Consider the following 17357-nt stretch of genomic DNA (forward strand, 5'->3'; position numbering starts at 1 on the left):
AGCAGTCAAATTGCGCTGTCGGGACTAAGGACAGCCACCTCTCCAAAACGCCAACCTCCCCTGAGGACAACACGTGACTAGAAATATTAATGATGCCCATCTTATCATCCTGTGTGGCATCCATTGCATAGGGAGCCTCTTCCTGAAGGTGATTTATGGTGCCATCATTCATTAGCTTAATTGAGTCTTTTGTCTGCCTGTCAAAAATTATTGGCTTATTGGTTGGCCTAAAAAACCTCTCTCCTGAGAAAAATTTCCCCTTCCCTGACCTCTGTTGGTAAACCTGCCCCTATTACGACGAGGCAGAGGCTCAGTCCCGTCTGTACGTGAGCCTTCTACCTTGAATTGATCTAAGTCAGAGGAACTAGGTTCTGTGTCTGACTTCTCGCGTCTGCTCACATATGCACGGTTCTCTTTAACCCATTCCCGCTGCAGGGCGTAAGTTTACGTCCTGGGAGCGGGGTACTTCCCGCAACAGGGCGTAAACTTACGTCCTGGAGATAGCGCTGGATCATATGTGATCCAGCGCTATCCCGCAGCGGGAGCCGGCTGTCAGTCACAGCCGGCGTCTCGCTGCAGCAGCGGGGGGACATCGGAGATGCGCCCGCCACTTTTAACCCCTTCCCTGCCGCGATCTAAGTAGATCGCGGCAGGGGAAGAGTTCACAGCGGGAGCGCGGCTCCCTCTGTGTCTCCGGCCGGAACTCGCGATGTCATCGCGAGAGCCCGGCCTGTCACCATGGCAACAGGACACCAGACACTGGCGTCCTGTATTGCCTATGCCTGAGATCGCTGTATGAGCGATAAGGCATGGCAGAGCAGTAGCTCTGCCATGCCTTATGACAGCGATCATCAGGGCAGTGATTAAAGTCCCTCAGAGGGACACAAACAGTGTAAAAAAAAGAAAGATTTAAAAAATGAATTTAAAAAAATGTAAAAAAAAAAGAGTAAAAAAACCATTTTTTATGCTTTTTCTCAGATTAGCATAAAAAAAGGTAAAAAAAAAAAAAAACACCACATATTTGGTATTGTCGCGTCCGTAATGATGCGTTCAATAAGTTGCACATGCTTTTGACTGTGCACCGAAAAAAACGCTAAAAAAAAAGCTAAAAAACTGAGGCAAAATGCTCATTTTTAGCATTTTGCCTCACTAAAAACGCAATAAAAGTGATCAAAAAAGTCGTATGTACGCCAAAATGGTACCAATAAAATCTACAGCTCGTCGCGCAAAAAATAAGCCCTCATAGAGCTGTGTACATCAAAAAATAAAAAAGTTATGGCTTTTGAAAAATGGAGATGGAAAAATACCAAAAAATCGCTTGGTCCTCAACGCCAAAATAGGCCATGTCATGAAGGGGTTAAAGTCTTGCATGTCTTACGGGATGTTGGATTGTATAGTGGATGTCCCGACTTGAGGTTAGTCACCTATGGAACATGGTAAGTGTCATCATTTCTATGACAACAGGGGGCGGAGAACAGTGTAATACCATGACAACGCGTTAATGCATCTTCCCCCTTATTGTTGGACTAATACACATTGCAACATGTAGGAAAAAAATGAGCTTCCCAGTCTGCTGGGCTTCCAGAGACGTGCTGCTGCTGTTACTGGGAGGAGGGCTCTGCTTGTGTCTGGCTAGCTGCAAGTTGGCACAGCTGAAGACTTTACTTTCAATTAAGTGGATGCAGCCCGCTTTGTAGCGCAAAAAGTCTTGTTTCTTTATTAGAAGTTTTTACATAAAAGCTTGAGACGGTGCATTAAAATTTTAGAGTAGCATTTATGTCACGGCAACAACGTGTTTCCACTGACTAGCGGTCTTTTTCAATGCTAATATACACACCCACTAAAGGCCTCTCATTGGAGGAGTCATGGACAGACCTATAGTGACTCACACTGCTTTCTACCTATATAAGGAGACGCCAGTCGGTAATTCAGGTTATGCAACCAACAAGACGGCTGCCTTTTTTATCATTTATTTTTCGCCCGTGGCCGTTGCCATAGGATTGAATTAGGAAACACAGCATGTTCTACTTATGTGTGGGTCTCGCAGAGGCCCGCACAGAAATGTCAGTGAAGAGCCGCCGGCTCCGCTCGGTGCATGCGCTGGCACGTCACAGAGCTTCAGAGTCGGGTGAGCCGCAGGCCTCTGCAGGGGCACAGGACTGCATCGCAGCGGGATCTGACCCGGCCGTCTGCAGGCAGCCTAACTTTGATTTATTATTTATATACTGTATACTAGTTTGTATTAGCCTAGGCTATTATGCTAGAGCAAGATAGGGGTCTAGGATTAGCTACCTGGTATGACTAGTGAGCAAACTAGCTTCTAATGGTATGAACACAGTGAGCTAGTGTGTGGGTAGTAGCGATAGTCACCTAGTGCTAACATAGTGAGCTTACTGTTATTGACTCAGTGAGCTAGTGATAGTCACCATCCTGATCTAAATGTAGGGGGCGGAGGTCTAGTATTGGACACTGGTTAATAGAATTTCCTCTAGTTGTGACTGAGGACTAGTTATCAACCATGCAGAGGTGCTACCAGTTGCATCTTTACAGTGAGCACCTGCATTTCCTACAGCAGATGCAGGGCGCTTCAAAAACTGAGGAGGCTTCTGTATAAGATGTACGCAGTCAGATACGAGTACTGCTTCTACAAAATCTTAGAAACCTCTGCGGGAATCAAATATGCTGTTATCTAAAAGATCTGACTGGGGGGATAGAGGGCTTGTTATCATATATACCCACCCAGTGTCATTTGTTGTTCAACATACAGACCAACTTGTCAGTTTGGAAAGCCTTTAAAATTCTGAGGTCTATTGAGGTCCCTGATTATCTATGACCCCCAGTGAAATGCGTTGGAACAGGATCGGTTGAAAGAATAGTGAGGACCACCTTAGTGATTGGCTAACAAGTGACATATCCCACCCTGGAGGTTCAAAAGACACTCCTGAGTGGGAATATACCTGGCACCCTGTAGGTGCACTTCCGGTAAATCTCCTCTCTTCTTCTTCACATCTAACCCGATATTATTCTTGGGTCCGGAGAGCGAAAGGAGGACATATCTCATTCCCACTAACCTCATTAGTAGCGGTTGTCTCATGTATCTATCTTGATATTTAATCTAGTTAGTATTATATATGCTCGTTACCTGATATACGCTTTTAATAATTATTTAATAAAGATCTAATCTTATTTTAGTCTGTGAAGCATTCCATAAATTAGGGATCATACTCATGCCAGATATGTGTGATTCACAATGCACAAATCGTGAAGCCCGACAAAACGGTTGAATTCCAGAGCATAAATTGACAATTTGCGATTTAAACTCTGCAGTATATTTAGAACACACTCGGAGATTCTGCTCCAAATGGACCAGATTTTTTCTTTTTAATTGTTAAAGGGGTTGTCCCGCGAAAGCAAGTGGGTCTATACACTTCTGTATGGCCATATTAATGCACTTTGTAATGTACATTGTGCATTAATTATGAGCCATACAGAAGTTATTCACTTACCTGTTCCGTTGCTGGCGTCCCCGTCTCCATGGTGCCGTCTAATTTGCAGCGTCTAATCGCCGGATTAGACGCGCTTGCGCAGTCCGGTCTTCTTCTTTTCTGAATGGGGCCGCTCGTGCCGGAGAGCGGCTCCTTGTAGCTCCGCCCCGTCACGTGCCGATTCCAGCCAATCAGGAGGCTGGAATCGGCAATGGACCGCACAGAAGCCCTGCGGTCCACCGAGGGTGAAGATCCCGGCGGCCATCTTCACCAGGTAAGTAAGAAGTCACCGGAGCGCGGGGATTCAGGTAAGCACTCTCCGGTTTTCTTTTTTAACCCCTGCATCGGGTTTGTCTCGCGCCGGACGGGGGGGCTATTGAAAAAAAACAAAACCCGTTTCGGCGCGGGACAACCCCTTTAAATGATATAATGATACGCATAAATTACAAAGTTAATTAAACGGGATTTACAGGCAAATGCTAGTCGACCTATCCTCAAGAAGCTGATTGGCTGGTGTCCATCACTTGTGACCCCAGCTGATCGGGCGCCTGCTGTCAGTGCCCCAACACACAGTGTGGTGGCTCACCCTGGTAACTTCAGACGCAGCTGTTTGTAATGAGAGTTCAGTAGATATGACAAACTGAAGGCCGCGGAGCGTTTAACTGCTTAGTGACAGACAATATGCCTTTAACCTCACTAGTGGGCCTTAAGGGTGCGTTCACACGAGCGCATAAACGGCGAGTTTTTGCGACCAAACGTATATACGTGACCATCTGAGGCAATGGTTTCGAATGTATTCGTTCACATGGGCGATTTTACGGCGCGTAAAAACGGCAACCCGTGGAAAAACGGACATATACGCGACCGAAATACGTGTCGGCGAATATTCGATGGCCGAAAAGACCGTTTGAAAAGTAGGAACAAACGAAAATACGCTTTCTAGCTCTGGTCGTGATCGGCGAAAAACGTTCTTTCCGGCGATTATACGCTGCGCTCGTGCGAACGTAAATATGCCTACGCTCGTGTGAACGCACCCTGAACCTGTACATCTCGTTAGGGCTTAATCACACAAACGAATTTGTACATGCAATATGTAGTGAATACCACCAATTTCAATAGGTTTGTTCACAAGCGTATTTTGCGTGCGTTTTTCATTTGTGCAAAAAAATACGTATGTTCTATTTTCGTGCGTATTGTGCACAAACATAGCACATATTAAAGGGGTTGTCCCGCGAAACAAAGTGGGTCTATACACTTCTGTATGGCCATATTAATGCACTTTGTAATGTACATCGTGCATTAATTATGAGCCATACAGAAGTTATTCACTTACCTGCTCCGTTGCTGGCGTCCTCGTCTCCATGGTGCCCGTCTAATTTTCAGCGTCTAATCGCCGGATTAGACGCGCTTGCGCAGTCCGGTCTTCTTCTTTTCTCAATGGGGCCGCTCGTGCCGGAGAGCGGCTCCGTGTAGCTCCGCCCCGTCACGTGCCGATTCCAGCCAATCAGGAGGCTGGAATCGGCAATGGACCGCACAGAAGCCCTGCGGTCCACCGAGGGTGAAGATCCCGGCGGCCATCTTCACCAGGTAAGTAAGAAGTCACCGGAGCGCGGGGATTCAGGTAAGAGCTGTGCGGATTTTTCTTTAGGTGCCTGCATCGGGTTTGTCTCGCGCCGAACGGGGGGGCTGTTGAAAAAAAACAAAACCCGTTTCGGCGTGGGACAACCCCTTTAACCCTTTACAATCAGTAGCATGTAAGCAGACAACGGGGTGGGGGGAAAGGCTGCTCCTCCCACCCAGGAATGTGATCCCATGGCAGCTGTCTGAGGCCACTTTCACATGACCTGTATGTAAAAACGCTGCATGCAGAGCTGCGGATTTTTTGTCCCTTCCCGGTGGCATAGCATAATAAATGCAGTATTATGTGTGCAATTGTGCACTTACTGCAGTTTTTACTCACCCCATTCATTTCAACGGGCGATTTCTGTGTGAAATACTAGCTAAAACATCAAAAATAGGACATGCTGCCTGTGATTTTGTGCGCATAAAATACGTGACACAAAACCGCTCGTGGGAGTGGCCCCATTGAAATACATGGAGGTTCAGTGTTGCGTATTTCGCAGCAAAAAAAAAAACAAAACCGCTTGTGTGAGATTGGCCTAATAGGCTGATGTCATAGGATGCACTATATTTGTAATTCAGTGTAGTTTCCTAGTGATCAAATGATTTCGTCTTCATGTCTAATTGAGGAAGTAAAAATAGCAAGTTTATAATTAAAAATCCAGTAAAAAAGAAAAAAAAAGTTTCCCACAAAAACTCTTTAAATGGATAAAATACTAAAGACAGTAAAGGTAGATTTAGATGGGATGAATGTCGGTTAAACTATGCCCGACACTCGTGCCCACATACACTCGATCCCGTGCTGTTGCACAGAAGCTAGTATCACTGGCTCACTCACAGAGCAGCCAGCAGGGGGGCAGTACTGGTGTATCTTGTCGACACCGGAAGTGCTGGCTGTCAACAAGAGTAAGGCTGTTTAACAGCCAGGTGACACCCCCTCTTCCTGATTGGCTGCACATCTGGCTCTCTGTGCTTGGCCTCTCAGGTCCTGGCACTCAGCACCGCGGTCTCCGTTCTCGGTGCTGTCCTCTCCTTGTGCAGTCGAGACACTCACCACTGCGGTCCCTGCTGGCTCTCCATCCTCGGCATCTGAGGTCCTGGCATGCATCACTCCGGTCTCAGTTGTCGCTCCCATCCTTGGGCTGAGAAGTCCTGGCACTCACCACTCCGGTGTCCCTTCTCCACTCAGGGGTTGCTTTGGTCGTCCGGCTTTCGCCTCCTGCCAGTCACCACCCCCAGTCTGCCTTTTGCACTGACAGGTCTCATCCTGCGATCATCATCCTGGTAGCAGCTGGGCAAGGGTGGATGTCCTGTGCTGCTGATAGCTGCTGCTGTGCTGGTAATGTGGGCATGAAAGGGTGGACGCTGTCTGCACGGCCCCGGTAACAGGTTGGCAGCAGCGGGGGGGGGGGGGGGGGTTATGAAGTTGTACATGTTAGAGTTCATTTACGTGCAGGGCTTACATTACTCGGTGTAAATCATGCCATGCTACTGCAGCCGCACTCTGACATGTAACTATTTACAGCTTGTACTGTATGCCTAACATAGAAGCTAACCCTAACCCTCCATCCCAGGCATAACTCAACCCCCACACTGCTAGGACCTTCCTGCAGGCAGCTAATCAGGAACTTTGGGGGCGTACCCTAGTCTTTAGCTGTCACTCAAGGTCTCCACGCATTATTCTGGTGGAGACATAATACAATAGTACCTGGAGAGGCTGCAGGAAATTTCCCTCCTCGCGCGCCCCAGCCCCTCTCCATTGACCTAATGTAGTGGCCGTTCAGTACTGAACGGCTGCTATTTACACTGAGCGATCAGCTTATCGTCCATTGTTTATGCAGCATAAAATCCTGAACGCTGATCGCTCAGTGTAAATAGCAGCTGTGCAGTGTTAAGTCAATGGAGAGGGGTGGGGGGAGCGCTAGGAGAGAAATCTTCTCCAGCCTCTCTGCTGTGATACTAGCTCTTGTGCAGCAGCACGAGAGCTAGTATGTGCTGGGACAAGTGTCGGGCATTGTTTGCCCGACATTCCTTCCATCTAAATGGGCCTTAGGGCTGATTCACACGCGCGTATGCGTTCTTTCGTTGGCCCCCTGGTGACGTAAAAACGTGCACAAATCTAACATTTGTGCGTCCCTTCAGATGGCACCGGCCCAGTGCATATACGCCGAGGCCACGCTGCCGTTGGGAGACAGTTTAGCTCTGCTAAGCTGTCTCCCCCTTCCCTCCCCCCCTCCGGCTGTTTGCAATAGGAGGGGGAAGAGATAAGCTTTTGCCCTTGTCCGCAGTCAGCAATGGGAGGGGGCAGAAATAAGCTCCGCTCCCTCTCATTGCAAACAGCCGGAGAGGAGGAAGCTCCTACCTCTGGCTGCTGTCATTGGCTCCCATAGGAGTCTATGCAGCAGCTGACATATTCTGATCAATAAGATTTCCAGGACTAACTTTTCTGCCCGGCATAAAAGCGCCCGGCAATATATTGGCCAGCTGGGCATTTTTTTACACCGCGGGAATACACCTGTGTGATCTGATGCATTGGAATCACTGTAGTTTGCGTTGGTACCATTTTAGAAAAAATATGACTTTTTGTTCGATTTTTATTGCATTTTTTTCTTGAAGACATGGTGACCAAAAAAGCGCATTTCTGGCATTTTTTCTTTTGACGACGTTCACGGAAAATAATGCATTACTTTGTTAGATTGGACTTTTACGGACGGAACGATACCAAATATGTATTTTTGTTTTATTATTTAGATTCTATTATACATATGTCCAAAAAATTTTTTTTACTTTTATTTTCTAATAATTAGTAAAAATTTACTGTTCTTATTATTACTTTTTTTTTTTTTAGTTCCCCGAGGGAATAACAACTTGCGATTCTTTGATCGCTCATGCAGTATGATATAATGCCATAGCATCAGGCATGGCTTGATAAGCATTCTGCCATGACACCTGTACGGAACCCCAGAACATCAGGGCATTTAAAGGGTTAACAGCTCCGATCAGCAGTGCAACTCATCGAAGCTGTTGCCGGCGGGTGTCAGCTGTAAGAAACAGATAGCAGCAGCGATGTATTGAGGGAGATCACTGCGCGATTTCTCTTCATACATAGATCACCGATACAGGCCATCAAAAGGCGTATCGGCGGTCATTAAGGGGTTAAAAAATTTTTTGTGCCAAAGTAATAAAATAGGCTATTATAACCAATATATTTTGTGTATATTTAGTAAAGGGGCAAAAAGTGGGAAAATTTTGAAAAAAAAATTAATATTTTTTTCACATTTTCAAAGGCAATACGTGCAAACATACTGTACAAATTTTTGGTAAGACACATTTCCATTTCTTTATTATAGAAGCACATTTGAAAAACTTTAGTTTTTTTTAACCATTTAGGAAACAGAAGTTTAAATTAAAATTTTGAGGAACATTTTGTTTTTCTACACCAAGCCAAAAAATGATAGATACCCCCATAAATGACCCCATTTAAAAAAAATACACCCCTTAACGTACTCACTGAGGGAGTCATGAGTATTTTGACCCAACCGTTTTTGTTTTTTTTTTTTAAAGGAGAAAAATAAAATTCCATATAATTGCAAATAAAGCATTTTAAAAACAGGCTTTTTTTCTATAGTGCACAGAAAAATGAGGATTTACACCACAAATGGATTACCCTGTGTTGAGAAACATATCCACGGTGGTCCTAATCTTATGTCCCCACGCACAGCGGGGCCCAAAACAAAAGGAAGTGCCAGTGGCTTTCAGAACAGAAATTTTACTTGAAGGTGTTTTAGGTCCCATTGCCCACTTGTAGAGCCCTTGAGCAGCCAAAACAATAGAGAATGCCCACAAAGGACCACATTTTGAAAACTAGACCCCTTAACATATTTATCTAGGTGTGTACTGCAACAAAATTTGACCCCACAGTTTTTACATGAATCTAAGCAAAGCAGAAGGAAAAAAATAACGATTTTCAATTTTTTGCCATTTGTGTTATTTTAAAAAGTTTTTTTTTTGTACAGCACACATATGAATGAAGATGTGCTCCCCAAAATCGATATCCCTGTTTGTCCTATGTACAGAAACATACATTGTAGCCCCAATCTGCTTACTAAACATATGGCTAGGCCTGTAATCGAGGGAACACCCTTTGGCTTTCAGGGCACAACTGAATAAATTCCGGTCCCAATTGCACACTTGCAGAGCCATCAAGCTGCTAAAACGATAGAACGCCCCCTATAAATGACCCCCATTTTGAAATCTAGACTCCTTAGCCCATTTATCTAGGTGTGTACTGAGCATTCTGACCCCACAATTTTTTGCAAAAATTATAAAGCAGGTGAAAAACAAAATTTAATTTTTTTTACAAATGTCACTTTCATGACATAGTATGTAAGGCTGAAAAAAAACATATGTGCATCCAGTTAAGCTCATTACCCCCCCCCACACACACACACACACACACACACACACACAATGGTGATCCAGAGGAAAACCCCAATGAGGCAGAAGGCAATTTTCTCCAAATAAGAAACAAATATTCTTTCCTGACTTGTATTGTATTGTATTGCTCAAGAATTATCGAATTTGCCATCACCACGTCCTCAGGTAGAGAATTCCATACAGGAAAGAACCCCTTTAGATAATCAGCATGGAAACATTCTTTCCTCTAGCTGCAGAGAATGCCCCTTGTTTTCTTTGTTTCAAGGAGGGAAAACTGGGGAGAAGCACCCAAAATTGTATAGCAATAGTTCTTGTGTTCATCAATACCCCCATTGTAGCCCCAAAGCTACTTACAGGATACATGGCTAGGCCTATAATGGTGAGAACACCCACTGACTTTCAGGGCACAACTGAATAAATTCCAGACCCCATTGTACACTTGTGCAAAAAAAAAAATTACTCCCTAAAAAGAGCCACCGCCACGTCATTCCCTAAATCTTAAATAAAATTGATAATGTAAAACTGTGTGGTGTGTAATTACTTTTGTTTTCAAAAGGCCTGGTTGGGATGGCCAGATGGAGCAATAAAACCAGGTATCCCTCCCCCTTCCATGCTTGCTGCAAACCTGACACTTTTTTTTTTGGGGGGGGGGGGGGGTTATTTCCTGACCTCAGTGGCAGAGATAGGGTGTAAAAAGTGGCGCTATGTGAGGCTTTGCACCTCCTCAGATTCATATGCTTGCTGAGGCACAGTGGTCTCATACAGAAGGCACTCAACAAGCTGCTCCTGAAACTGCAGGAAAGTGTTCCCTGGGACTTTTTGTAAATTACAGAGGAGTTACAGCTAACTATCTTAATAAAGTAGCTACCTTTTTCTGCCAGGCCCTGTTCGTTTCACCAGATATGGATGAAGCACCTGGTCAGACAGGTTTGTATCCCCCATAAATTTATTATAATCTATGACACAGACAGGATTTCTTTTATCTGTAGTATTCCCTCTTTCACTTTCTGCTACTGAGGTGTCTGCGAGCAGCTGAGAGCATGTAATAATAATAATAATCTTTATTTGTATAGCGCCAACTTATTCCGCAGTGCTTTATGTAGACGTCCTTTTTGTCTTGCCACTTGATTGCAAGCAATAGGTCACTTGCAAACGCCTATAGCGCCCGCTTTCAAAGCACCAAACACAAGGGGTTGTAGGAATCATGCTGTTTTTTCTTATTGTCCCACAGGCACCTGTATTTGTCATGGAGAGATTTGCATAGTGGGGCACTGGTGTAATAATTGCCCATATATACAGGATACACCCCTTATGTAAAACAGCCCCATGAGCTCCCAATTTTCCTGTTTCTACCAATGTTGTTTGTAGTAGTCTCGCACACCTTATATAACACAGGTCTGCAAGAAAGAAAATTTTAAGAGCTGTATTTGTTATTCCACGTAATCTTTATATTTTTCGGTACGCTGAATCCGAAAATTACCTGTTTTGTCAGAGGACATCACGTTTCCTGACATTTCAGTTATCTATGTTAAATAAATGAAAATTGACTTATAAAATTAATTATTAACTACACATTTTACATGAAAATCATTTTTGAACTGAAATCAGCTCACTAAAAACACACTAAAATCGTTTCTTCCTCCCTGTGAGGCTCCTCTTGGTACATTTACACTTGTGAGTAGCATCTGGATTGTCTCTTTGAAGCATCCAACAGTAGTCTGCCATCATTGGAATGCTCCATTTCCCCTGGTATCTTCTTTCCATCTCTTTCATATCCTGGTGGAATCGTTCACCTTGTTCTTCACTCACCGCTCCCACATTTTTCAGGACAGTAGTCAAGGTGGGATTGGAGGAAATGCCCTTTTCAAACTCATCAGGCAACCTAAAGCTTGAAATGTAGAGATGAGCGAACGTACTCATTTCGGGTGTTTTTGCACTCGAGCACCGATTTTTCCGAGTAACTGACTACTCGGACGAAAAGATTCGGGGGGCACCGGGGAGCGTGGTGGAGCGGGGGGTAGCAGTGGGGAGCTCTCTCCCCACTCCCCTCTGCAACCCCGGCACCCCCCGAATCTTTTCGTCCGAGTAGTTAGTTACTCGGAAAACGCGGTGCTTGAGTGCAAAAACACCTGAAAATAGTACGTTCGCTCATCTCTAATAAAATGCTTTTAGCATTCGTCTGACGATCTTTTTGTAGTCAGGATCTTTCTAATGGCCTAAAATTTTCTCTACAACCTCTTTAAATGTAATCCACCCTTTCTTTTGAGACTCCGTCATGGTATGGACAAACTCTTGATCAGCTATAAGCCTTCTAATGTCTCGTCTGACAAACACACCTTCCTTCAATTTTGCCTCCGAAAGGCCTCGAAACTTGGTGACCAAATATTTGAAGCATTCTCCATCTCTTGGAAGTGATTTCACGAATTGCTTCATCAATCCCAGTTTTATATGGAAAGGTGGTGGAAATTTATGTGGAGATACCAAAGTTTCTCTGGGGACATTTTTTTGACTGACTGTGAGCACCCTCGGCTGCCAACTCTTCTTGGTCCAGTGATTTTGTCAGTCTCGACTGTCCCATAGACATAGAAAACAAGGATATTTGGTATATCCAGCTTGCTTTCCGAGCAGCATGCACAAGACCTTTAAACCCCCACACACTCGCCAACCATGGTCTTCATATTTAAGTCTACGAAAAACCAATTCCAAGTTCTCGTAGGTTTCCTTTAAGTGAATGGAATGACCTACAGGGATGAAGCGTAAAAACCGCCCTTGTGGAGCAAAACTGCTTTGAGACTTCTTTTTGAAGAATCTATGATAAAAAGCCATTGCGTTGAATCATAATGGATTTTGAATAGAGATGAGCGAGCATACTCGCTAAGGCAAACTACTCGAGCGAGTAGTGCCTTATGCGAATACCAGACCTCTCATCTCTAAAGATTCGGCTGCCAGCGCGGGTGAGAGGTGAGTTGCAGTGGTGAGCAGGGGGGAGAGAGATCTCCCCTGCGCTCCTTCCTGCCAGCAGCCGAATCTTTAGAGATGAGCAGGCAGGTACTCGAATAAGGCACTACTCACTCGAGTAGTTTGCCTTAGAAAGTACGCTCGCTCATCTCGAATTTTGAATTGACCCATCAAACCTTCGACATCGATGCAAAAAACCAACTTGTCTTCCTGGGCAAAGTAAGGAATGAACTCCTTTTTATGCTGTCTGAACCATGAAAAAGAGACTCCTGGCAATAATACATTCCTGCTCTTGAGCCTTGCACCGAGTAGCTCAGCGGCATCTTTGGGAAGATTCAAGTCTATTACCAAACCATTCATCTCCTCCGGGGGAACAATTTTTGGTCTTGTATCATATTCAAAGTCAGAACTTGATTCGTCATCTGATTCAGGTATGACTCCACCTTCATCGGAGCTAGGTATCTCTACCAAGGTAGCAGGGGGCTTGGGTACTGGTATATCTGTGCCATGGGGATGGGATGAATTCCTGAGTGAAGACTGGGGTATGAAATGGAATGCTTCCATTTGGAATTATACCCTTTCACATCACATGAACAAAAGTAACAGCCGTCACTATGGTTCTTTTGCTCTCACCATACCAGAGGAATCCCATAACAGAAAGCTTTTTAATTGCCCTTGAACCATTTTCAGAGATCCTCAACACACCGTTAGCACACTTTATGAGGCGCCTAAACTTTATCTTGATCTCAAAGTTTTAGTCCGAAGTACACTTTTTTCACAAAGTCTGTAATATTCAGCTGTTGCTTCAACATTGTATATTCACCACAAATGAAACAGAAACTGTCAGGCAAATTAATACACTTCCGCGGAGCCATAACACTAACTTGGGGAAACACGATTTAAGAATCTGGAGCTAACACAAAGAGATTGTGGGAGTTACTCCCTCTCTTTCTGTTTGTCAGCGACCACAGCAGCAGAGAGCCGGCGTCACTAGCAGCAGACACTGAGCGGGGGAGCGAGCTGTCAGCGACCACAGCAGCAGAGAGCCGGCGTCTGGGACAGAGCTCAGGCGGCACATACAAGTCTGCGGAGGGAGCTGTGAGGGAGCAGATGGCCAGGGGAGATGCTCTGTGGCTTCGTAAGTCAAAGCCCAGGGGCTTCGTCAGGGTAGATGGAAGGGCACAGCCTCACAGCAGGGGGATTCCTAGAGTGGCTGCAATCTCACATTGTCAACGCACGTGCCGCCTAGCAGTTCACCACGGGGGAAAAGGAAGGGGGACGGCTGCTCCGGGGAGAGTGATTGCTGCGGCGTGCTAGGACCTTGCTCATGGCAAGCACCCTCTATCGACTCCACCCATACTTCCAGTGGCATCAAGATACAATAGTACCACAGGCGAGAAACAAGAAAAAAAAATGAATCAAGCCCGTGCATGTCAGAGCCTACGCGGTCAGTTTGCAACATCTTGATGCTGGTTTCCATTAGCTTACTCTGGAAGTTCTTTTCTTTGAAGGTTGTTTTTTGGCATTGTATATCTTAAATGCACTGATGTGAATTAATAGTAATTTTGACTTAGTTAAAAACCCGAAGATTAAAAAAAAAAAAAAAAGAAAGTTAGAAAAATTTGCTAAAATTTGAAGAGAATTTGGCATTTTGTGGTAAATCCTGACGTCTAGGATTTTTTTCAACTTTTTTTTTTGGTTTTCAGCACACCAAAATACATGAAAAACAGTTGAAAATAATCAAAACAGCTTTTTAGTTGCAGATCTGTGTAATTTTACGCCATACCTGGTGTGTTTAGATGGGATAAACTGCCGGAAGGAAAGCTGGCCCTTGAAGCTCATCAGGCACTTGTCAACCGACCGGTTTGTCTCAGGGGTAGGGGTATATATATATATATTTTTTAAGGATTCTTTCAGCAGGCAGATTAGGAGCCTCAATTTAAACAATCTGTCGTAGCCAGTGTCATCTCTTGGGGCGAATTGGGAATTATCAGAGAAATGGAGGAAACGCGTTTTCAAAGTGGTGTTAGGGCATAACAGCCACAAATATAGGCCTCCGGTAAGAAGTTTCATCTACCCTCACTGAGATGAGATTTTTAAAGTTTCTGACACTTTCACATGACCGTTATTCGATTGATAATGATCATCATGAAATCAGGGACCACACATCGCAGCCCCCCGTGACAGCTACAAACTGCCAGCTACCTCGAGTAGCCAATAGCGGAGAGCTATCACACTCCCCAACACTGCAGCTTTATTCTACAGGGCTGACGTGTTTTCACGGCCCTGTAGAATGAAGCCCAGACACCCAAGACATAAAAACGCATATGGATGGTCACTAAGGGGTTAAAGCCAGTTCTCAGTGTGATCTCGCTGCTCTATGCAGACAACCAGAATGGAGATCTTCCCTCAACAGGCTGTTCATCATTGCATCAGACATAGGGTGCAATCAGACGAACGTATATCGGCTTGGTTTTCACGCCGAGCCGATATACGTCCTCCTCGTGTGCAGGGGGAGGAGGATGGAAGAGCCCAGGAGCAGGAACTGAGCTCCCACCCCCTCTCTGCCTCCTCTCCGCCCCTCTGCACTATTTGCAATGGGGAGAGGCGGGATGGGGGCGGGGCTAATTCGCACCCCTTAGCCCCGCCTCCTCTCATTGCAAATAGTGCAGAGGGGCGGAGAGGAGGCAGAGAGGGGGCAGAGAGGGGGCGGGAGCCTCAGTTCCTGCCCCTGGCTCTTCCATCCTTCCCCCCCCCCCTGCACACGAAGAGGACGTATATCGGCTCAGCGTGAAAACCAAGCCGATATACGTTCGTGTGAATGCACCCATAGGCCGAGCTCAGGCGGCTGTAATTCATAGTGTGCCACACGTGGGAGACACGCACGGTCAATCGCCATACACTATGCTGGCATGAATGAACACATAATACGCACCAAGATATTGCATGGGTGAAATTTTTCTTGCAATTCGTGTGAGGAATATACCAGCACACTCATGTGAGACAGGCCATACTGGCCTACCGCATCATAGGAGTGGCATACAGCTTAGGAGCATGGAAGGAGTGGTAAGCAACACTCTGTGACCCTCTCTGGGAACCCCAATATTAGAAGTTTTGACTCATTTGGTACTCCAGAAAGGAGTATATGAGCCAGCTGTGGCCATACAGGGCAACCACCTGTATGGTTGTCCCACATGGCACTGACCACCCAAGGTAACCACATGAATCATGGCAGGTCAGGGTGTTCAGGCTTCAATATCAGAGCAGATATAGAAGCACCACATGAGGAAAACCTCATTACTAGTTACGTAAGCTCAAACTCTGATATTAGGCCCCTCACAACACGCAGAGTAGAGCCCACTGGTTTCATTGGGTATTTTTCTGTGTAGTTTAGCCGCATGCCCTATTTTCCTGCACGTTTGCGCACCAAAAGTCCCCATACAAGTTAGTGGGGATGAACAAATGCGCAGGCGATATGCTAGGAGATACGTGATGAACTGCAAAATTGTGGAGGAAGAACCCATCTGAAGCTCATTAGACTAATTAGCCATCTAAACTGGTACCTTTGCTTTTTGCGCACAAATGAACTACTTGTCAGGAAAAAAAAAAGGACAGTAAAATACGCCAAAGAAAACATTCGTGTGGAGGGGGCCCCAGGTGACTAAACGACCCCCCCCCCCCCCCCCCGTACTAGGCATCGCTCCTACATTGTTACACCTTCGCCAAGATAAGCATCTGCCAAACTGAACGGGAAGCACCAACCCCCATGGCCGGACTGTTAGGCCCGCTTCCCACGAACGGATTTACGCCGCGTAAATCCGCGGCAAAAATCCGCTGCGTTGCCCCCTGCTATTAGGTTCCATTGAACCTAATAGCACCATGCTCACGATGCGTAATTCCACCGCGGAATTACGCACCGTGAAATCTCCCGTCCTCACCCGCGGCATGCTCTATTTGCCGCGGGTGTACCCGCTGACGGCTTCCATTGCAGTCAATGGAAGCCGTCCGTTCACGCTATCTCCCGCTGCAACCAGCGGAAGATGGCGTGTAAAAACGCTTCCCCGCCTACCGCCGCGCGTCATATGACACGGCCAGCGCGTCACGTGACACGGCCGGCCGCGTCATGTGACGCGGTGGGCGTGTCACATGACGCGACGGCGGTGGGCGGGGAAGCGTCTTCACGCTATCTTCCGCTGGTAAGTATGGGGTCTCTGGGGGGCGCCGTGACAGGCTTCACTGCGGAATATTACGCGGCGGAGCCCGTCACGCTCGTGGGAAGGAGGCCTTAAGGCCCATTTAGACCGGACGAGTGTCAGGCAAACGATGCCTGAGATTCGTCCCCGCACAATCTGGCTGCGGTGCTGCTGCACGGAAGCTGGTATGGCTGGCTCACAGCAGGGAGGCGGCAGATTTCTCTCCTCGCGCTCCCCCTGCCCCTCTCCATTGACATAGCGGCAGTTCAGGACTGAATGGCCACTATGTACACGGAGCGATCTGCTCATTGTTTACGCAGCATGTGGCGCTGGACGATGAGCTGATCGTTCAGTGTAAATAGTAGCCCCACTGTGAGCCAGCGATACCAGAATGCAGCAGCACCGCAGCACGAGTGTCGGGCATCATTTGCCGAATATTCGTCCCGTCTGAATGGGCCTTTATTCACTGGCCTTGCCCTTTGCTGCCCTCACACACCCGGCTCTTCAGCGCCTTCCTGCACATGGCTCGACCTGCTCCTCTCCTACATTGCCCGCAGCTCCTTAGCCTGCCTGCGCCACACAGCCCGTTCGCCCCGCCTCCTGCGCCACACAGCCCGTTCGCCCCGCCTCCTGCGCCCCCACAACCCGTTCGCCCGCCTCTTGC

This window comes from Eleutherodactylus coqui, chromosome 5 (genome assembly GCF_035609145.1).
Source record: "Eleutherodactylus coqui strain aEleCoq1 chromosome 5, aEleCoq1.hap1, whole genome shotgun sequence".
Taxonomy (NCBI): Eukaryota; Metazoa; Chordata; class Amphibia; order Anura; family Eleutherodactylidae; genus Eleutherodactylus; species Eleutherodactylus coqui.